Genomic DNA, 22,875 nt, shown 5'->3' with positions numbered 1-22,875 from the left:
ACAATTCAGACTAGTCTCCAGACTTTCTATATCAGTATTTGTTGTTACAGCCGATGAAAATAATTCCTAGTGGTGAATCTGAAATTCCAGAAGAATTTTTATCTTTTCATTTTTTTTCAAAGATTGTATTTATCTATTCATGAGAGACACAGAAAGAGAGGCAGAGACACAGGCAGAGGGAGAAGCAGGCTCCACGCTGGGAGCCTGATGTGGGACTCGATCCCGGGACTCCAGGATCATGCCCTGGGCAGAAGGCAGATGCTCAACCGCTGAGCCAGCCGGGCGTCCTGGATTTTTATTATCAACTGAAACAGATTAAATTGTGTTCTGTGTACTCTACTTGCTATACAGAAGGAAGGGGAAAAGGAGGGAAGGAAGGAAGGAAGGAAGGAAGGAAGGAAGGAAGGAAGGAAGGAAGGAAGGAAGGAAGGAAGGGAGGGAGGCAGGGAGGGACTATATACATAGACTGGGAAGACTGAACCCCATCAAGGCCTGCAGGTCAGCATCAGAGATCTGGCTTCCAAGGGCCTGGTACATCTCTGTGTAGTCTGGACAAATGTCTAGTGTCCCCCTCGGCCTTGTAATTCCCTGGAGGAGTAAGAATCCTGCCACCTTTCTTCTCTAGCTCGTCTTGGAGGCTCCTAGATTTCTTCATTAATTAGGGTGATGACTGTGAGTCAGAGGTGAACTTCATCACTGAGGGCCAGGCGGGAGGTGGGGGAGGTCCAGAAATGGCAGGGAGACTTGCTGGGTTCCGTCCCTGGGAAGGGGACTGGCTTTTGCTATTTGTGTATTTATACTGTATCATAGGTACCACACTTTTCCTTACTGTCTGTTATATATTAATTTTCTTGTTTGTGATACTTTCCCATGCCAAGATTTGTTTATATTTTTTCAATGTTAAATTAAATTGATTTGGGGGACACTCGGGTGGCTCATCAGTTAAACATCTGACTCTTGATAACAACTCAGGTCTTGATCTCAGGGTCATGAGTTCAAGCCCTGCGTTGGGCTCCACACTGGGCATGGAGCCTACTTAAAAATATATTTTTGGGGGGCGGGGGCGCCTGGGTGGCTCAGTCGGTTAAGCATCCAACTTTTGATTTTAGCTCAGGTCATGATCTCAGGGTTGCAAGATCGAGCCCTGTACTGTGCTCTGTACTGGGCATAGACCTGCCTAAGATTCTCTCTCACTCTCCCTCTGAAAAGGAGGAAAAAAAAAAAAAAAAGGCTGATGACTCTACACTCTTTAAAAAATAAATTAAATTGATTTGGGTAATTTTTTTTCAAAAAATAAAAGCCATTTCCTGTCTTTCCCATTCCTGCTCTCCTGTTAGTCATGCCTCACTCATACCGTAGGGTCACAGCGGGGGCCCTTCTCTGCTCCTGAATCTCCCTGGATGCTTTTCTGGGATTCACTGATGAACTATCTAGGCAACTCTACTCACACATTTCATTTCTAGTTGTGCTTAGTGACAGGAATGATTTCTGTTTTGACATTTGGAAGCTTCATTAATTAGCAATGACTTCTTCATCTCCCCTGGTTCTGGCAGATGCTTAGAGGAAGAAAAAGCCACCTTCTATTTTAAAGTGACTTGGGTGGATAATAGGGTTTGGGCCTACAAGCAGAGACAGAGGTTAGTCAATGACAGACAATGGCAACTAGAGGTCCCGGAAGGTTATTGTGACAGTTACTGTGATGTGACCACGCCTGTGTGGGGCAGTCCTGGGTATCTTGTGGGTCTCAGTATGAAAGGAAAAAGGACAGTATGAGAGGCCTGTAAAGAAACAGATCCCTTTATATTATTTATTTTTTTAAGATTTTATTTATTTATTCATGAGAGACACACACAAAGAGAGAGAAAGAGAGGCAGAGACACAGGCAGAGGGAGAAGCAGGCTCCATGCAGGGAGCCCGATGTGGGACTTGATCTGGGTCTCCAGGATCACACCCTGGGCCAAAGGCAGGGGCTTAACCGCTGAGCCACCCAGGGATCCCCCCTTTATATTATTTTTAAGTGTGTTTTAAACATCTGTGATCAATAGATGCTGAGACAGAGGCAGTATAAATAAATGAGCAATTTCACGTTTTCGAGAGCTCAACTTAGTAAGTCTAACCCTACTTCAGAAGGTGACAGGACTCATCTGTTGCCCCCCTCTCCCTTTTCCTGTGGCTATAATTAGATACCTTGGAGAATTCAAATGTATATATAATTTTTTTTTAAAAAAGATTTTATTTATTTATTCATGAGAGACACACAGAGAGAGGCAGAGACACAGGCAGAGGGAGAAGCAGGCTCCATGCAGGGAGCCCGATGTGGGACTCGATCCCAGGACCCCAAGATCACGCCCTGGGCTGAAGGCAGGCTCTAAACCGCTGGGCCACCCAGGCATCCCTCAAATATATATATTATTAATTGAAGTTCCACTGAACTTGTCTGTATCCCCAAGGCCTGGTGCTTAGCACATAGCTGATGTTCAATAATTATTTGTTGAATGGGATGAATGAGTGAATGTGAATAATTTACGTGATCACTCCTACCTTACAGCGTTTCCATAGTGAATCACCTATGACATTGTTTCCAAATCATGCCATCCATCTCTGCCTTTGTCCGAGGAAATGACTAGTATCTCCTCGGGGATGAATAATTTAGCTTAGAGCTCTTCTCCTGAAGGTAGTCCTCTCCAGCGCGCTTGCTGCCCGGTGGAGCAGCCCCTTCTGCCCAGCGCCCTCTGTCTGTGCAGGAAGGCAGGTGCGGTTCTGGGCATTCTCTGAGCACCGCCCCCCTCACCCCCCAGCATCTCCATCCTGCAAAGTGAGGGCAAGGGAGCTGGGAGTGCTCCAGCCTGCCCCAGATTCCTTTCTGAAAACGTGGAGAGCCCTGACCTGAGGGCCAATGTATCTGTTCGTCACAGAGGGCCTGGAGCACATGATACTTACAGAGGCCCACAAAAAATGTTTTATTTTTAATTCCTTTTAAAATCAGGAAAAATGAATATCATAATGCTTATATAATAATGATTCTAGCCCGGATTATATTCATCTTTATAGCCACATAGCTATAAAATATAATTTTTGATTCTTTTTTTTTAATGAAGGAAAGAAGTCTCCAGGGCCCACAAAAGTCCTAGGGTGGCCCTGGGTGTCCTGAGAAGAGCAGCAGCATTAGCCAAGTATTGTGCGGCCCAAGAAGGTCTGCTCCCTCAGACTCGTCCCCAGAGACCAGCAAGCTCTGCAGGGAAGAAGGCAAACCTTCTCTACCACCACCCCCGGCCCCAACCCAGGGAAGGTAACCTCCCCAGCCTCTTAAAGGAGGCACATTCTAGTAAGGTGTACCCTCTCCCCTCACTCCGGGGCCCCAAATAAGGGAAACACATCATGATCTCATTCTTTCTTCTCACCAAAAGGTGAGCCCAAGTGTGACCTCACCCCCTGACTCAAGTCATCAATGACTTCAACTCCTTTTCCCCTAAAAGGTCAAGCTCAAGCATGACCTCCCCTCAAACCCAGTAGAATCAGGCATGATGTCACTCACACACACACACACACACACACACACACACACACACACCCATACCTCTCTTCCACCCTCCTGGTGGCTGACACATTTCCACCCTGACGGCTTCTCAGGAGTGGCTCTGCCCAAAGGCGTGGGTGTCTGGCTGGAGGCTAATTCCTGCCGGCTGCAGGCCAAGCCCACCAGTCTGAAAAGCAACTCCCAGCCAATGAGAAGTCCCATCACCGTGACTCAGCATGCTGTGGCAGATGAGAGTTTACTCAAGGCTCAACAGTAAATGAGGAGCTTTTAGGCAAGTCTGGAGGGCAATATGAGACAATTTAGGATGAGAAACTAAAAAGCAAAAGGGGAAATCCAGGGCTGAGAAATTCCTAGAAAAGTAATCCCAACCTTGGCCTGGAAGAGGAAGTCGCTTGAGTCGAAAGGGCTGCTAAGTGGGGATGGCCAAAGACCTGCGGTAGCTCATGGGCCTGCAGCACTCAGGAGCCGGCCCCCTGCCTGTGTTCCCTGTGTGTCCTTCTGAGCTCCTGTGCAGGCATTTATGAGGGACAGTGGCAGGTCCCCCGACAGACAGGGCAGTCCCAGGAGTGTGCGGGGGAGTCATCATCTAGTGATGAATAGTATTTGAACCTGCATCCCAGATTTAATTCATAAGAACGAAGCAAGACAGGGCACGAGTCAACCCTGTAAATAAAGTCGAGCAGGAAAAAAAAAAAAAAAAAAGTCGAGCAGGATGTGGATAGTCAGGGAGGCTGTGCGTGTGTGAGGGCAGTGGGTATATGGGAACCCTCTGCTTGCTGCTCAGTTTTGCTGGGAGCCTAAAACTACTCTAAAAACCAAAGTCCACTTTTAAAAATTGGCTGTGATTTCTTTTTCAAGTCTCTTCTATGGCCACAGAACCCTGCCTAGCATCCGCAGAGGTTGATCGTAGCACAAGAGGGAGACAGGGTAAGCAGGCCAACTAAGCCATTGTATTTATGGGAGCCACAGGAAATGTAACTTTTCCTCTATCTCGATACACCCGTGGCTCATCTTCATCCCTTGTGTTACAGTTCCTCAACTGGGTACGATTGCTTTGCATTCTACAGCTCGGAAGAAAGCCATAGCAGACACTGCTGGGAGAGACAGGCTCTAACATATGAATAATGAGATCTATTTTTGCAAAAAAGGTTTTATATTCGAAGCCTCAGTTTCTTCACCTGTAACAATATTACATGTCCTACAGAGATGTCAGATGGATCAGTCTTCAGGAAACCTTCCCCGTCGCCCTATTTAGAAGAGCCACACCCTGCCCTCCTGAACTCTCACCAGTACCACCTAGCACCCTTCATCATTTTATTTTTCCATCTTGATGGGAAGGTTGGTTCTTTCCAAATGTACTTGCATTGTCTCGCTTCCTAAAACACACACATGCGCGTGCACGTGTGTGCGCACGCACACACACACACACACACACACACACACACACACCCCTCCTTGTATATCAAGCTCAGTTTTCTCATTGAAATGCCCTGCTGATCCTCAAAAGGGAAAGGAGAAATTCCTCAAAGTCATGATGGAGGGGTCACTGTCTTGATGCTTTGAAAGGACCAGTGTGAAATTATTTGTTCGGTTTCTTCATGTCACTCCTACTTCCCTCACACGGAGGTAGCTCAAGGCCTGGAGCTGAGCTAGTCACGGCAGCCTGTGCAGTCCAGCAGACTGTCCTGGCGTGGCTTTCCCAAGAGAAACAAAGAGAAGTCTAGTGAGTCTGCTACAGGCAAATGATTCAAGGGACCCAGCGACACATCCAGTGCGTTTATGCCAACTATAGAAAGTTGCCTCCTGCAGGCCTGTGGATTGGAAAAGTTTTCTTTCCTCAAGGCTGAAGCATCCCTGAGCCTGGTGGGAGAAGCAGGGCTATATTTCATCCCCTCCCATCCCCTCCCTTTGTTTGGACTTCTCCGTGCAAGACAGAAACTGCCTAATTGTACCTGGTGGCTGGCTGTGTGCGAGGGGATGTTGCAGGGCTGGAGGTACATGAGGAACAAAATGCCTGACCCCTACTGTATACACCCCACAGCTAAGACCCTTTTCCTTTGCAGCCAGGGTTTAGTCTGTTGTTGCCTCTGCTCTAGAAGAGGCTAAACTCCCAGTCTTTCTCGTTCATGCTGCCCCCTAGCCACCAGCCAGCCCTGCTGGAGGCCTGTGGTGATATCAGTGCTCAAACTAGATAGAACTAGGAGGAATGTCTTTCTTGGGTTTAAAGGTTGAACAAGTAACTTGAAGCACATTTGGAAAAGGACAATGTGGTGTTATGGAAAGTAACATATACCACAGTGTATGGATGGAATCAGCTGACCTGGAATGGTGGCTTGATAAGTGTTAACTTGGCAAGGCTGAACTACATTTTCCAGAATTCCCTTCTCTGCATGTTTCCCATTAGAGTTGGCACAAGAGATGTTCTTGTGTGAGATTTGAAGAGGAGCAATGAAGCAATAGCCATTTCATAGTTGCATGTTGCCGGTAATCTGTGGCTCACCTCACTCATTCCCCCAAATAAGGGTCTTTTATTGCTGGTCTTGCCTTCCCAGGGCTCTCCACTGTGAGAGCAGTTGCTGGTGCTGACCTACCTCTCCTACCCCATTCCACACTTCCTAGTTCAAATTACTCCTACAGTTTTCTCTGACAGCTAAATAAACCAATCCCAGTCCTGTCAACTGACCTCCATCCCCTCCCAGGTGAAATAGAAGCATTTTCTCAGGGTCTTTGAGAGATGGGGGTGTTACTAACACAAGATAAGATGTGAGTAGAGCTTGTAGACCGGCTGGTGGAGGAGGTACTTTAGGGTGGTGTCCTCCAAACTGCAACATGACTGGCACCATATGCTCTGTTTGGATTCACAATAAAGGTGATTACTTACGACCCTACTAGCAGAGAATATATATATAAAGGCCTCCACTGTTTAAATTCTTTTCCAGCTTTATGGGCTTGCTGGAATATTGAGTATTCAGACAAGGAGGCTATTTACTACTCCCTCAGCTCTGTCTGTATCCTCCACTGCCAACGGCCATGCATACACCCTTCCTAAGGCACTTTCTCCCTTTCATCCTGCTGTGTTATCACCCTGTCTTCCATCTATCTTGTCAAAAGTGAACAAAGGGGTATGAGCTACCCTGGGACAGCTTGACACAAAAGATGTCCTATCAAAATTCCAGAATGTCACGATGAACTAGGTTAGAAACAGTATGATGCACTGCATTGGCTTTTCCAAAGTCAGTCTCTGGGGAATAAATATTGAACCTTTGACTCATTCACTGACAATGTGGGAAATTAAATGGATGAAGAAAAAAAAGAAGAAGAAAGGAAGGAAGAAATGGCTTCTTTTTTGACGATAGGTATCTGATTCAGGGCAGCTCATGAATCTTGGACTATAGTCAGCTATAATCATGGGTGATCCCTCCAATGAAGAGGCCAAACACTGGCAAAACAAAAAGCAGATTTGGTCTGCTGCATCCATACCCTAATGGATGATGGGAAATAGATGCTCTCCAACCACCCATGGATTTCCTGGTACTTTGCTCATTACAAAATGCCAGCTCCTTCAAAGTATCATCTCTTGCCCCTGCCAGAAAAAGCCAGCCTTTAAAAGAAACTGAATCCAAGGTCACTTACTTCCACATAAAGAGAATATTTTGTCAGCTGCCAAAATTCGTTTTTCTAATGTACTCTTACCCAGTAACTTAAGCTTGGTGTGCTGGGCAGAGTCCAACTTGGGTAATTCCATTCTCACAACCAAATTCCCTCAAGGAGCTTAAACTGGATATGACATTATTCTCCACTTCTTCAGCTATCATATTATTAATCAAAATAATGCTTTTCATCCCCAAAGCATGATGGAGATACAGGATAGAATTTCTAAAAAGGGATTATTCTTAAGAATTTAGTGAAGTTCTTTGGAAGTCAAGTCTAGACTCATTTATTCAATGAATAGTTATTAAAGTATATGCCAAGTGCTATTCTCAACACTGCAGATGCAGCAGGACATGGAGAACATTTTTGCCCTCAAAAAGTAACTATTGAAAAAAAAAAGTAACTATTGGAGAGAAGGGCAAGAATGAAACCATTTGAGTCATGATACAGAGTTAGGATATTATTATAGGTGCAGTTGGAGAATATTGGTGGAAGGATATGATCAGCTTTGTTTTGTTTTGTTTTGTTTTTTATAAGATCACCATGAAGAGGAGAAGCCATTAAATAGGCTATCTATGGGCCTCCTAGCCTTCTGCTACTTTCCGCTGGAATTAAATCACTCCAGGATTAACTCAACTGCGGCCGTAGTTTCCTCCCTACAATCCTTCAAACAGCATTGCATCTTGGTTAGCTCAAAGGACCAAGGAGGCCACAGCCCTGGTTTGATCATGTGGCCATCAGCATTGCACTATTCCATGACAAATCCTACCCTTCTTCCTCTCTAGCTGGCTGTACTTCATAGGCTCCCTTTGGTCATATAGGACACCAGACAAGAAGATAAATGAGGAAGAATTAGTTCACCTCCACTGCTCCAAGAGCTGCCTATGATTTCCTGAAGGTAGTTCTGTGGCAAAATCAAGGAGCAGAAGTATCTCTACGTATATGTGACTTATTGAATGATTCTTAGAAGTTCTTCCAAGAACTTATTGATGTATGATTGTGCCAAGTACTGTTGGAAGGGCTGGAAGGGAACTGATATCCTGCTTCTGCTAAATGGTCACTGATCCCACGGAAGCCCATTGCATCATTAGGAAGTCCCAGTGATCAGAATATGCCATGTATCCTCTTCCCTCTGACTATAGGTCTGTTCTTGCATGACATACAGAGCAATCTCATTCCTTCTCCTCATGACGATCCTTCAAATAATTAAAAACAGCTTCTGTGTCCCCTTTCAGTCTTTCCTGCTGTAGGCTACACATCCCTAGATTCCTTCAACTGTTCTCAGATGGCATAATGTCATAGGTGCCAAACTTTCGAATTGAAAAGGACTTCAGAAATTCAAGTCCAGATCATCTTCTTTACCCAGGAGGAAGATGGGATCTAGAGGACTGGAGTACAGCTGGCAGGGGGTGGGTTCTGCCCAGAGTCACCTGGAAGTAGCAGATCCAGAACTTGAATCCTGGATCTCTTAGTTCCAGTCTAGTGCTTTCCCCATATATTTCAGCAACCCTTACTATCCAACTTATCTTGCTCTGGATTTCTTCCAGATTCTTAGATTTCTTCTTTAAATGTAGCCCCTGATGCCAAACCCACTTGCAGGCGTGTTCCAGCCAGCCAAGAGAATAAGGCAGTTGTTATCCACCTTATAGTAAACTCTATACATCCACTAATGCTACTGGGATTACTTTAGGTTTCTTTGGCAGACCCTGATGATTTATATTGTATATGTAGTAAATTAAAACCATTTGTATGTTTATCTTTAAATTGAAATATGTCAAGTAAGTTACTTTTCACCTTGTACTAGAATGGTTCATTTTAAAATTAACTTAGGTATAGGATTTTATATTGAACCCTCCTAAATATCTCTTTGTGAGTTTAGATATATTCTTCTACGTACTTAAGGTGTTTTTTTAATGTTAATTCTCCTATCGTGCATATTAACTAGCCTCCCATGTTTCGTGAAATCCATAGACTCAACAAGCACACTGTAGCAAAGACAGTTCTTGCCAAATATGCCATGTCCTCCCCTACTTTTCCCAGACTCTCTTGTAATTGGATTGGAATCATATGACTACCTTTGGCCAATAGATTGTGAATGAAGGTGATGTCACTTCTGGGTCAAGTCATTAAAGAGCCAATGTGATTCTTATATTCACCTGATATAGAGATCTTGCAGGCCACGTGGTTCTAGATGCCATAACTTCAGAGGAGTTTACATGAGCCTGTGATGATCCATTAAAGATTGTTAACAGTATTCCATTAAAGTCTCTATATCCAGCTACAAATTCAATTTATTGCCCAAAGACATCATAAATGACTGAATTAAATGCCTTGTTAAAAGCCAAATATATGAAGCCCCAAGGAGCATGGTAATCCATTGTAGGATATTAAGCGTAGGTGTGCTATACTCAGAGTTGAATTTTAGAGCTGCATGGGATGGGGTGTGATCGGAAGGAGCTGGGATTAGGAGGAGCAACTAAGAGGTTGGCTTTTGAATGTCTGGAAGAGGAATGTGATAACTGGAGCCAATACGATCTTACAAAGAACAAAGTTTTGTCGATCATTTCATTTCTACTCTTTCCAGCGTTGCTAGGCCAGCGTAGCAGAGAGAACCAAGGCCACAGTCCTGGCCTGTGACCTGCTGCTCAGCTGGCCCTGTTCCATTCTCTCTCTCTCTTCCAGCCATTTGTACACTTGGATTTACTTGCATTTACTTGGATGCCTTGAGGATTCCCTCTGGTGCTGGGCTTTTACATGAGTCCTTCCTTCTGTTTAGTATGCTTTCTTACCCTGTCCCCCTTTCTAGCCTAAATCCTCAAACTTCAGATTTCAAGTTTTTCAGGGAGGCTTCTGAACACCCCCCCTTCTAAAAAAGTTAGATCTGTTTAGACCATTTGCCCCATACCTTTCCCTTTGCAGAACATTCAATACCCCTGAAGTCACCACTTCTGACAACATCACTTGCTCTCTCCTTGAGACTTAAAATTCTTTGAGGACAAACGCTATCTCTGTGGTATTTGCAACTGAGAACATAGTGCTCAGTAAGTATTCACATAATATTTGTTGAATGGGATTATCTAATAATTTGTTCTGGAAATGTGCCAGAAATCAAGATTAACTAAATAGATTATAAATTTTAAAATCACCTCTTCTTATCCTCTGCTATTATCCAGATTCTGGGTATTTCCTCTTTCCTGCAGGGCTCAGTGTTGACTGACAATGATTCTCTCAGTTTTCTGGGGTTGTCATTGCTTTGGTGCAGGGATCTCCAAACTACAGTGCAGTCCAAATCTGGTTAGGTGCCTGTTTCATAAATAAAGTTTCATTAGAACAGAGCTACATCTGTTCATTTCCAAGTCACCAATGGCTACTTTCACAATACAAAGACAGAGTTGAGTCGCAACCAAGACCATGTGGCCCATAAAATCTAAAATATCACCTTTATAGAAAAAAATTTACCAACCCCTCATGTAGTGTAAATATTTTAACTCATTTAAGACAACTAGGTGATTTCTTTCTGTCATCTCATCTATATTTGACTTCTTTTTTTTCCCTATCTTTGAGCTGCCTTTTTACAATTTGAAATTTATTCTTTCATTAAAGAATTCATAACAAAATAGACAGATGTCTACTATCATCTAGTGATGTATCTTCTGTTTCATGTGGTGTCTCTACTACATTTGTCTCTTTATAATAAAAATCATTTACTAAAAACAAAAATCAATATTTTCCTTTCTTTATTCAATTCACATTTTCTTTTCTTTTCCAATTTTACTGAGGTATATTTGTAGGGTTTTTTTAAAGATTTATTTATGAGGACAACTGGATGACTAACTTGGTTAAGCATTTGACTCTTGATTTCAACTCAGGTCATGATCTCAGGGTTGTGAGATACAGCCCCACATCAGGCTCTGTGCTCAGTGGGGAATCTACTTTTCCCTCTCCCTTTGCTCCTCCCTCTGCTCATGCACTCTCATGCTCTCTGTCTCTAAAAATAAATTTTTATTTTATCTTTAAAAATTAAATTAAATTTATTTTTAGAGAAAGAGAGTGCATGAGCAGGGGAAGGGTAAGAATCTCAAGAGGACTCCATGTTAAAAGCATGAGGCTTGATCTCATGACCCCCAGATCATGAGCCAAAACCAAGAGTCAGATGCTTACCAACTGAGCCACCCTTATTGAGGTATATTTGACATATAACCTTGTAGAAGTTTAAGGTATACAATACAATGATTCCATATATGTATATATTGCAAAATGATCACCACAGTAAGCTTAGTTAACATCCATCACCTCTTCCACATTTGTTCTTCTTTCTCTACACATGTAACAAAGCTCATTTCATTGCCCTTAGAATTTTTATAAGATGTACTTCACTCTTAGCTTTCTTTTACAAGTTATATTCTTTGTTGACTCTGTACCCCTTCCATCAACAGTTCTTCCACCACCAATGACTCCTTATAGTAAGAACTAACCAAAGAGCTCTCTTTGCAGACAGAATAATTCCTTCAGGATCGCTTTTACTTGTGTTACCAGAATTTTATTTATTTTTTTAAAAGATTATTTATTTATTTATTCACGAGAGACACACAGAGAGAGAGGCAGAGACACAGGCAGAGGGAGACGCAGGCTCCATGCAGGGAGCCTGATGTGGGACTCGATCCTGGGTCTCCAGGATCAGGCCCTGGGCTAAAGGCAATGCTAAGCTGCTGAGCTACCCGGGGTTCCCCCAGAATTTTATTTCTGAGAGTTATCTATGTCTCATGGTTGGATCTTTCTATTATACCTGTGAGCTTTTGTATTTCTTTTCCAGAAATTCCCAAATTTTATCTTTTTTTTTTAAAGACTTCTTTATTTATTTTAGAGAGAGAGAGTGAGAGTGCATGTGCACATGCATGAGTAGGTGAGGGATAGAGGAAGAGGGAGAGGGAGAGAGAGAATCCAAGCAGACTCCGCACTGAGTATGGAGCTGGATGCAGGCCTTGATCCCAGGACCCTGAGATCATGACCTGAGCTGAAATCAAGAGTCAGAGGCTTAACTGACTGAGCCACCCAAGTGTCCCTCCAAATGTTATCCTAAGAGTTTTGAAAGCAGGTCAGAAGCAGCGCTCAATTTTTGAACTCTCAGATCAGAATCTACTATCTTTCTACAGTTCCCCAACCAGTTCTCCTACTTGGTCAGTGTTATGGGTTGAAATATGTCCCCCCAAAAAGATATGGTGAAGCCCTAATCCCCAGTACCTCAGAATGTAACCCTTCTTGGAAATACGGTGTTTATAGAGGTAATCAATTTAGACAGAGATCATAACCCTATGATAATGATATCTTTATCTCCAAAAAAGAAGAGAGATTTGGACACAGGGACAGACATGCCATAGGAAGAATGCTATATGAACTTGAAAGCAGAGATGGGCTGAGCATCTGCAAGCCAATGAACACCAAAGATTCAGAGCAAACACCCAGAAGCTAAGAGAGAGGCATGGAACAGATTCTTCCGCCCAGGCTTCAGAAGGAACCAGTTTTGCTGACACCTTGAACTTGAACTTCTAGCCTCTGGAACCGTGAGACAATATGTTTCTGTCGTGTAAGTCACTCAATTGTGTGATACTTTGTTAGAGCTGCCCTAGCAAAGGAATACAGTCAGAATCAGCCCACAGATGCGAGAGTTTGCCCACTGATTCCAATGTGAAATCTACTGGTTTTCCTGCTCTAGTTCATCCCATCAGAGCCCATTAAAAATTCTCAGACTTGAGACATAACCTCCAGAGGTTTTCATTTCAGTAGCTGTAAGGAGAAGCCTGGGAATCTAATTTTTATTAAACCTAAGAGGCAATTCTGAGGTATGAGAAGTAGGAAGGACTTAACAGACTTTGTGTAGTTTAGTCTCCTTCCTGGCCCAGGGCCATAGCACATCTGAAAACTGATGGATCTGCATCCCCTGCTGAGCTCAGCCAGGATCTGATGGCCTCAGTGGCAGCCAGTGGGATCTGGTGCTGCCTGGTGTTCCTTGGGGGCCCATTCTCAGGACCAGGTCTAAGCTGGGAGCCTGCTATTCTCTCAGACCCTCGTTAGCCCTCCCTCTGAGAAGAGCCCTGACCCTAGACCCCAGACTGGTGGCTAAGCCACTAAACTCAGGACAGATCTCCCAAATGACTGTTCACTCTCCTGCTTCTTGAGCAACCTCTATCAATTTCCAAGTGTGCTCTGGTTATTTGGGGGGAATCCGGTGCCCAGCATGGGAAATATTCTCAGTAAGTGGTAACTGACTTATGAAGGGCCCTTCTCTGCTCTCTAGACACTGGAGTTTACCTGTGAGTTTTTGTGTTCCTTTTCCAGAAATTCCCAAATTCCCTGGCTGCCTCTCCATAGCCAAGCCCAACTATTTGGGGGGCACAATGTGCTGAATCTTGTACTATGCACATCCCTTCTGGCTTTCATGTTAGGCTTACAGTCTAATGAAGGATACAAAAAGGTACATGGATGCACATTATCTGTGAGTACAGGGTTCTAAGGGCAAGGAGGTAGAGCACCTGACCAGGGTCTGGAGGGTCTGGAGGGTCTGCAGGTAGGGAAAACAGCTTGAAGAAGTTCCCATTTAAAACCAAGACCAAAAAAAAAAAAGCCAAAAAAAACAACAATAAATAAATAAATAAATAGTTATTACATAACATACCAATATATTTTCTTAATGTTGTATAATGTTATATATAATATTAATATTATATGACACATAATGCTAATATATAAATGCACAGTAATATATTATTATTAACATATTAATATAATGTCAAGAATATAATACATTATCAATATATTATTTATTGCAATGAATACTTATCCATGTTACAGGGGTTGGGAGGAAGGAGACACATTCAGCCTCAAGGGCCAGAGAGAGCATGATGGTTTCTGGTGAGGGCAAGTAGCTGGAGGTGTGGGCAGGAGCAAGGGCTTCCCAGCCCCATCATGTCCCACCGGAGATCTTGCCCTGACGAGACTAAAACTGACAGATGGCTCCCACTGGCCATTTGAGAGCACGTCCCCCGCCGGCCAAGCCCAGGGAAGGTGGGTGCATTTCAACTGCCCCTCAGCCCATCTGTGCCCCGTTCAGGCTCCGACTCTCCTCTTGTCTGCTCTCTTCATCCTCCAGATTTAATGTCTCTTCCACGCGACTCAACCAGCCTCACGAGCCGCAAAAATCATCTGGTACTGGTACTGGCTGGCTGGCAGCTTCCTGGCCCGATGACGCTAACTGTTGGCGATGGGACTCGGCCACCAGGCCCTGCAGCGCCCTCCCCATCCCTGACCACCCAGGATGTCCCGACCGGCGGCCTGCAAGGAAATGAATTCCTGGCTGGAGGGAAACAGCAAGAAGTTTCTAGCCGTCTAGAATTCACATGAACAACTCAAGAACTCCAGACTGGACATGAGACTGGGCGTGAAAGCCCCTCCTCGGGTGCCAGGGATTTGAACTTGCCTGTGATGGACGTGATCACCTGGACGGCTTCGCACAGGTGCGCTCTCGCACTGCCAGTTACACCTTCCCACTTAGAGGACTGTATTACTCAGCACACAGGCAGCTACCAGGGAAAGCGGTGGCAGGAAGGGAAGGCGACCCTTTCCTCACTAAGCAAAGGAAGAGGTGTGAATCTGGGGACCACAGTCTGGCCCTGATTGAAGGTAAATCACCAGCTGATCAGAAGGCTGTGGATACCCGGAGAGAAGCCTCAACAGGCAGCTGGACTGCATGAGGAAGAGGGAAATTAGAGAGGGCACAGGGGTGCTGAGCAGGGACAGGGCTCGGGGAAGAGGACGGGGGTGGCTCCGTCCTGCCCAGGTGACAGAAGCAGGGAGGGACCTGTAGGAAGCGCTCTGCAGCCAGGACAGCGCCCCACCGCCCACTCCAGGCTCCCAGCCCCACGGCCCTAATGAGCTCGTTATTGCAACACAGGAAGTATCGATGGCTTCTGCTCAGTGAGGAAAACCTGTTTTAGGTTATGTGCAATCTGGAAGCTTCTCACGTCCCACCACAAAAGCCACTCTCGTAAAAAGCACTCTCATCCCCGCAATCTATAGAGACAGAGTCCATGCAGACGTCAGGGAGAGATAGCACCGCCCGCCCCTGTCTAGCAGTTTCTGCAGCGAGCAACCACTGAAAGAAGCAAGCCCCTATGAACTGAGAGCTCTCCGCAATTAGTGCAAGGGCCTCGGGCCAAGGAAGGACAGAGTGGTGTAACCAGGAAACCAGGGCGCCTCTGTGTGTACCCAAAAAGATCCCCTCTTCCTCCTGCAGATCGAGGGAGAGAGTCTGGCCGGCCTGGGAGGAGGTGACTGGGGCAGAAACGGTGGGGGAGAAGGATGGTGGCTGCAATTTTTGCACTAGTGATGGACGTGAGTTTAGCAAAGAACAGACAGTGGATGCCTTAATCCCACAGCATTACTGTCTCCATAGCGCTGAGCCCTGCCCTACAAGCTTCTGTAAGGCCTAAGCAAGGCAGCTGTGTGCGCTCATTGTCCAAGGAGAGAACGCAGAAAGCATATGTAGCTGCTGGGTTAGCTCAGCAACACTCCACCCTCATTTCCCTTGGGTTCCAGCCCACAGGCCCTGGAGATGCTCTCACAGGAAGGAACTACTGGGGGAATGGGACCCGGTGACCACGCCAGTTACAGAAGGAACCATTCCAGTGTGACACAGCAGAAGACACAAGAGGATGGGTAATACAGGACAAAGAAAACTGGGAGGAGAAGTTGGGGAAGAGGTTTTAAGCTTCTGTAAAGTCATTTCTTCAGCCACACCCAATTAAAGGTGTCACTAATTCCCTAAGACGGAGGCATTTTAGCTTATGCCACACTGGATGCTTCTGGAAGCTGATTGGGTGGATACCACATTTGGATGTTATTGATACAAGTTGTTTAGCTGACCGGATCCAGTTCTCATTCCACATGGGGAGTTAGTCACTCTCAATACAGCTTTTGATGACCCCTATACAAGTCAGGATTAAAGAACCCACTAAAGCTCTGGGGGTGCACAGAACTGACACGGTCAAGATTACAGTGTTCTGAGGGCAAATTCCAGGTAAGTAGTCCCTTTTATCAAATGTGTCCTTGTAGCTCCCTGCATATGACACCCGCCACAAAAGCCAATTTACCTCAGACCACTAACGGGGGTGTCACACGTAGCTTACACTGGAAAAGGAAAAATTCAGAGATTCTTTGAACTGGTTTGGGGCCAACTTTTAGATGAGGACAGAAATGAAACCGAGTTCACTTCATCTGGTGTTAACATGAACGTTAACATGCCAAATATCTGAATCACTGACTAAAAATGAGAACAAATTGGAGAACTAAAGGGTGTGACTGGGAGGAAGAATGATGCCGAAGAAAAGGATGTAAGAACATGAGGAACTCATGTTGCCAGCTGCTTCCCTAATGGACAAGAAATATGAAGAGCACACAAGTAGGCATTCTGGAGCATGAGGGCTTTTTGGTTTTGTTTCTGTTTTTATTTTTAAAGATTTTGTTTATTTATTTGAGAGCAAGCAAGAGAGTGCCCAAGCAGGGGGAGCGGCAGGCAGAGGGAGAGGGTCAAGCAGACTCTTCTACTGACAGGGAGCCCAATGCGGGGATCCATCCCAGGACCCTGGGATCATGATCTGAGCTGAAGGCAGATGCTTAACAGACTGAGCCACCAGGTGCCCCTGTTTTTGTTTTCTTAAAGATTTATTTATTTGAAAGAGAGAGAGAGAGAGAGCATGAGCAGAGGGAGGGGCAGAGGGAGAAGGAAACTCCCATCTGAGTGAGGGGCTCGACTCAGGGCTCAATCTCACAACCCTGAAATCATGACTTGAGCTGAAAGCAAAAGTTGGACTCTCAACCAACTGCACCGCCCCCTCACAGGTGCCCCTTGGAGCGTGAGATTTTAAGAGACCTTCAACAAGGATGCCTGGGTGGCTCAGTGGTTGAGCATCTGCCTTCAGCCCAGGGCATGATCCCAGAGTCTGCGGATCGAGTCCCATGTCGGGCTCCCTGCATGGAGCCTGCCTCTCCCTCTGCCGGTGTCTCTGCCTCTCTCTCTCTCTCTCTCTGTGTGTGTGTGTGTGTGTCTCATGAACAAATAAATAAATAAATAAATCTTAAAAAAAAAAAAAGACCTTCAACAAAACTATCCTTTTTTGGGCCACTATATCTTCCCCCACCCTCCAAACAATTCCTGCTGGTGAGAGGCGTGTTTCCAGTAATCCCTTAAATTCATTCAATCTTTCATCTCTGGCATCGTAGATGTGAGGATGGAGGGAATAAAATAAACATTTGGTTCCCACAGACCCAAGAAGTACAACCTACTTCTCTTAAGGCATCTCTGTTCTGTTTTCCTAAAGACGGCAGAGGAATCCCAAGAAGCTAGAATGTGCCCTAAAGGAGCCAATTTAAAGCGTTGCATCTACTTAGTTCCTAGGATTCTAGGTTGGAAGAAGTTTTATTTGTGAACCTTGCACCAGCTGTAGCTGCCCCATTTTTCCACATAATTTTTTCTCTGCAACCAGAAAGTATAAGTAAAAGTATATCCCAAGCAAGAAACATTTAACAAGGTAAGACTTTAGAACTGCTCTGGTTAAAACTTGCTCTCCAAAAATTCTGCTGCAAGAAAAAAAAATACAGTCCTTTCCTAAAACTGATCAATATTCACGTGATTCCCATCAAAATCTGAGCAAGTTTCTTTGCTGGCCTTGACAAGTTTATTCCAAAATTGATATGGAAAGGAAAAGGCCCTAGGATAGCCAAGACAATGTTGAAAAACAAGAATGAAGGGGAGAAATCACTCTTCCAACATTAAGGCCTTACGTATAACTACAGTATCAAAAAAGCATGGAGGGAAGAGGCACATAGTTCAGTGGAATGGAATAAAGAACCCAGATCTAGAGCCACACAAATATTCCCCCGACTAGTTTTGATAAGGGAATAATAGCAATCTGATGGAGGAGAAATAGCCTTTTCAATAAATGATACTGGAAAAATTGGACCCAAACCCCACACCTAATACAATAATTAACTCACAATGGATCGTGGACTCACATGTGAACACAGAACTATAAAATTTGTAGAAAAGAACACAGGACAATATCTTTGGGATCCAGGGCTAGGCAGAGTTCTTAGACTTGACCCTAAAAACATGATCTATCATAGAAAAAATTTACAAATTAGACCTCATCAAAATTAAACACTTTTGCTCTGTGAAAGATGCTGTAAAAGGGTGAAAAGACAAATAAGAGGCTGGGAGGAAAGATTTATAAATCACGCAACCAACAAAGGCCTTGTGTCTAGAAGACATATAAATAACTCTAGAAACTCAACATTTAAAAAAATGGATCCAAGGCATCCTTCAGCACCACGTTTCAGCATGTATTCTTTTTTTTTTAATTTTAAAAAAGATTTATTTATTTATTTTGAAAGAGAAGGGAGCAGGGGAGGGGCAGAGGGAGAGGGAGAAAGAGAATCCCAAGCAGACTCCCCACTGCGTGCAGAGCCCAATGAGGGACTTGATCTCATGACCCTGAGATCATGACCTGAGCCCAAATCAAGAGTCAGGCACTCAACCAACTGAGCTAGGCCACCTGATTTAGGATCTTGGGGGTTTGGTAAAATGCAAACTCCTGTTCTTCACTTCAGAAATTCTGATGCCATAGATTTGAGTGGGGCCTGAGAAATCTTTCTTTCTTCCTTCCTTTGCTCCTTTTAGAAATCTACCTTTAAAACAAGCTACTCAGGGATGCCTGGGTGACTCAGTGGTTGAGTGTCTGCCTTTGGCTCAGGTGGTGATCCCAGGGTCCTGGGATTGAATCCTGCATCAGCCTCCCTGCGGGGACCTGCCTCTCCCTCTGCCTGTGTCTCTGCCTCTCTCTTTGTGTCTCTCATGAATAAATAAATAAAATCTTAAAAAAAAATAAAACAATCTACTCAGGGTGTCTGGCTGGCTCAGTTGGTAGAGTATGCAAGTCTTGATCTCAGGGTCCTGAATTTGAGCCCCATATTGGGGGTAGAGTTTACTTGAAAGAAAGAAAAAAAGAAAAAAAGAAAGAAAAGAAAGAAAGAAGAAAAGAAAGAAAGAAAGAAAGAAAGAAAGAAAGAAAGAAAGAAAGAAAAGGAAGATCAAAAATCAACAATGAAAAAAATAAAACAAGCTCCTCAAGAGATTTTTTTTTAATTATTATTATTAAAGTTTAAGAACTCCCACAACTATTCAATCTAGTGAACTATGAAGGAAGAGCCACATTGGGAAGGAAATCGGGATTGAGCCACTTGTGCCCTGAAGAGGCAAATAAGAACAGAGACTATTAAAAGACTAACAACAAACCACAAGTGTTACAAAGAATTTCTAAGGAGCAACGACTCTTGATTTATCAGATGTAAATGAAATGATGAAGTGGCCCTCCCCACACACTCAAGTATACAAGTATTAGGAGAACTTGCGGCGTATGGAGAGGCTTTAAAAAAAATCTCATAGCCATGCTGCTCGAGGGGCCTGGTGTTCGGAAAGCACCTGTGAGAGCCCAGGAAAGACCGTGTGCTCTGAGGTTGGGCATGTACTTTAGCCAGTTGGGGGACACTCATGACCCAGTGTTTCTGGGCCTATGGGGGGCCCGCAGCCAGGGACCCCAGCTATGAGGGGTGAAGGCCTGCCTCCGGCTTCTCCAGCATCACTTTCTCTCACCACCCTTCCCACTCACTCCCACGCAAGTACACATACACACAGGCCTAGAGATGAAAGAGCAGCTCCTTCTCACCAACCCCCCAACAATCCATGTTTCTGCCTTCACCATTGTGCTTCCAACCCTTCACAGGTGGCCAAAGGAGAGCCCAAGGATAAGGCAACATGACCGAGTGCAGACACAGGTTGAAGCCAGGCGCCTGAGCAGCTGGTGAGTAAGAGGGCTGTCCCCACATCTCGGGGAAATGTGACGGAGGCCAGCCTGGCAAGGAGATAGAGAAAACTGCCAGGGGAAGGTGAGGCAGGTAGCTGTTAACCCCTCAAAAAGGGAGGTGGCCTTTAGAAAGACCTCGACCAGCGCACAGAGCTGCTGGCCCGGCGGAGAGGACACAGACACCTGCGTCTCAGGTTGGGAACGGCCCATCTTCGGCTCCAGGCCCCAGGCTCCTGAGATGGCCTTTGCTCTGCGAGCCTGCTGCCCAGTGGCTTTTCAGCGGCTTTTCGGACCGCACAACCCACGCCCTGAGCTTTCCAGCCTTTGCTCACTGGCGTCTTGCATCTCGGCTCGGTCAAAACTGATGGGAGCTAATTAGTGCTGAGGCAGAGACGCCAGTTCACTTCCCTGCACCTCATCATTTGTTTTCCTTGTTTCCCGGAGGCATGCTTAGGTGCGCCACGCTCTCCCAGGCATGCACGCGTATTTACACGTGCACACGCCCCCTCGCCCCCACACACTCACACACGTGCACCTGTATGCGTGTATATACGTGCACACATATTTACACGTGCACCACACACTCGTGCGCACCGGCCCAGGCCGCTCCAGCTGCGGGCTCCTGCAGGGTCTCTAACCTGGGCGCCCGGGCACCTGGGACAACCTCACGCCCGAGTTTCTCCGGCTCCCCCCGCACCTGCAATCCGCAAGTCATCCCTCCACCTTCCGCCCCGTTTCCAGCCACTGTCAGTGGAGCCGGAGACCTTCCAGCCCTGCGTGTCCGTGAAAAGCGACTGTTGGAGACCCAAGCCCCGACGTTCCAGGGCCTCGCCGGACCGTCAGCGCCCCTGCGCCCCAGGCTGGCTCGGCCGAGGCGGGGAAGCCCTCTGGTGGCCGCTGCCGATGTGACAACAGGCTCCCAGGCTCGGTGCTGCGGGGACGGCGCTCCCCGTGAAGACACAGTCTGCGAAGTCCCTGCGGCCTAAATGCACCCTCCCCGTCGCCCCCAGGCCTCACCAGGTCCCCGCAGACAGCTGTCCCCAGGCCCGCCGAGCTCTGTCTTCGCGCCCAGGCGGGGTGGGCCGCCGGGGACCCTGGCCCGGACACTCAGGGGAGGTCCCCCGAGCTCTCTGCTGAAGGCTTCCAGGCTCCGGTGGCGGCTCTCTGGTGGAGATGGGCCAAAGGGACCCTTCCTGGAGAGGCACACCCGTCTCAGGACAGGTCGGGCAGCACTGGCACACACAGGCTGGAGCTGTCCCCTTCCCGGACCGTGCTGGTGCTGAGCCACTTTCTGGAGGTGTCCTTCCTCCAGGTACCCTGTTCCTCAAAGGTACCGCGCTCAGGAAAAGATAGAGAACCACAAGTCTTCTGGGCAAAAGTTCCAGCATCCACAGTCTGGCCTCGAACGTCCTTTCTAGCCTTAGAGTTAAGTATAGTGTCCGGGTCAGGGGCTAGAATTAGACGGCCTGGGCTAGAACCCCAGGTCCCCAACTTATTGGCTATGTAACTGTGTGGAAGGTTCTAAATCCTTCGTTTCTATGCAAGGTGGTTGATATTTTATTTTTTTACTCTTTATTTTTTTTATTTATATATATATTTTTTGGTGGTTGATATTTTAATGAGGTAGCCTGTGTATCGGCCTTAGCCTGGTGCTTGCCACACAGTCGGTGCCCAATTGACGACAGCTGTCACTAGTACTCCTCGGTCAACAGGCCGACTGATCTGCTCACAGGTCAGGCACATGCTTGCACTTTCCATCTCTGCACTTTGGCTTGTGACACTTTATTTGCCTGGAATGTCCTCTCCCTGTTCTCTAATGTCAAGACCTCACCTGTTCTGCTGAGCCCAGCTCAAATTTCTTCACCTGCTTAGGGAACTGAGCTAATCCTGGACTTAGGAACCTCACGCGTTATTGTGAGGGGAAACAAATACTTTGTGATAGTGCAGCGTATAAACGTATACGTGTGTGTCATAGAAAAATGTGCATGGTATTTTATTGCTTGTACAATCATTCTACAAAATTAGATAAAGCCTTATAATGTGTATTCCTGCATTACCGGAATAGTTACTCAAATTGTTTTGACATTTTACTTCTCTGCGTAACTATATAATAAATGCCATGAGGATAAAAGCTCTGTTTTATACTTACATTGTCCATAGAACGTATCTTACATGATACTTTCGCTATATTAGGTACTCAGTCCTCATTTCGTTAAGAAGTAACTGCATCTTTTATAAGAGTAGTAACATATGTCCTTGTCCCTTTTTTTAAAATTTTTATTTATTTATGATAGTCACACAGAGAGAGAGAGAGAGAGAGGCAGAGACACAGGCAGAGGGAGAAGCAGGCTCCATGCACCGGGAGCCCGATGTGGGATTCGATCCAGGGTCTCCAGGATCGCACCCTGGGCCAAAGGCAGGCGCCAAACCGCTGTGCCACCCAGGGATCCTGTCCTTGTCCCTTAAAGCAGTTTTCCACTCATTATCTCATGAGCTTTGATGATCTAACTTCTACAATATCCCTAAAAGAAAAGCAAAGCCTAGGCCTATTTCATAGGGAACTTCTTATTGGAAGCAGGTTGTGTTATTTATATGTGTTATATCACAATAACACAATCTCCAAATGGAAAGATCAAAAAGGGCAGGGGGCAGGGAGTAAATTTTTTCAAGTATGCCTATACTGTGTTTATTTACAAATCATTTGGAATTTAGCCTATAAATTATATTCTGAAGTCTCAAAACACTTTCACTGTACATTTCAAAAATAAGTGG

At 45.5% G+C, this 22,875-nt stretch overlaps 1 long non-coding RNA gene across 1 annotated transcript; it reads left to right on the top strand.

Annotated features, from left to right (window-relative positions):
• Positions 1 to 12,149: 12,149 nt before the first annotated feature.
• Positions 12,150 to 22,193, top strand: LOC111096522. The gene is made up of 6 exons (XR_005360429.1): positions 12,150 to 12,773; positions 14,039 to 14,251; positions 14,337 to 14,866; positions 15,782 to 15,901; positions 20,023 to 20,100; positions 20,845 to 22,193. It is a non-coding gene; the product is annotated as an uncharacterized LOC111096522 (long non-coding RNA).
• Positions 22,194 to 22,875: the final 682 nt, after the last annotated feature.

The sequence above is a fragment of the Canis lupus genome, chromosome 6, assembly GCF_011100685.1.
Source record: "Canis lupus familiaris isolate Mischka breed German Shepherd chromosome 6, alternate assembly UU_Cfam_GSD_1.0, whole genome shotgun sequence".
NCBI lineage: Eukaryota > Metazoa > Chordata > Mammalia > Carnivora > Canidae > Canis > Canis lupus.
The sequence above is the reverse complement of the archived record's forward strand: the minus strand, read 5'-3'. Positions and strand labels throughout refer to the sequence as shown.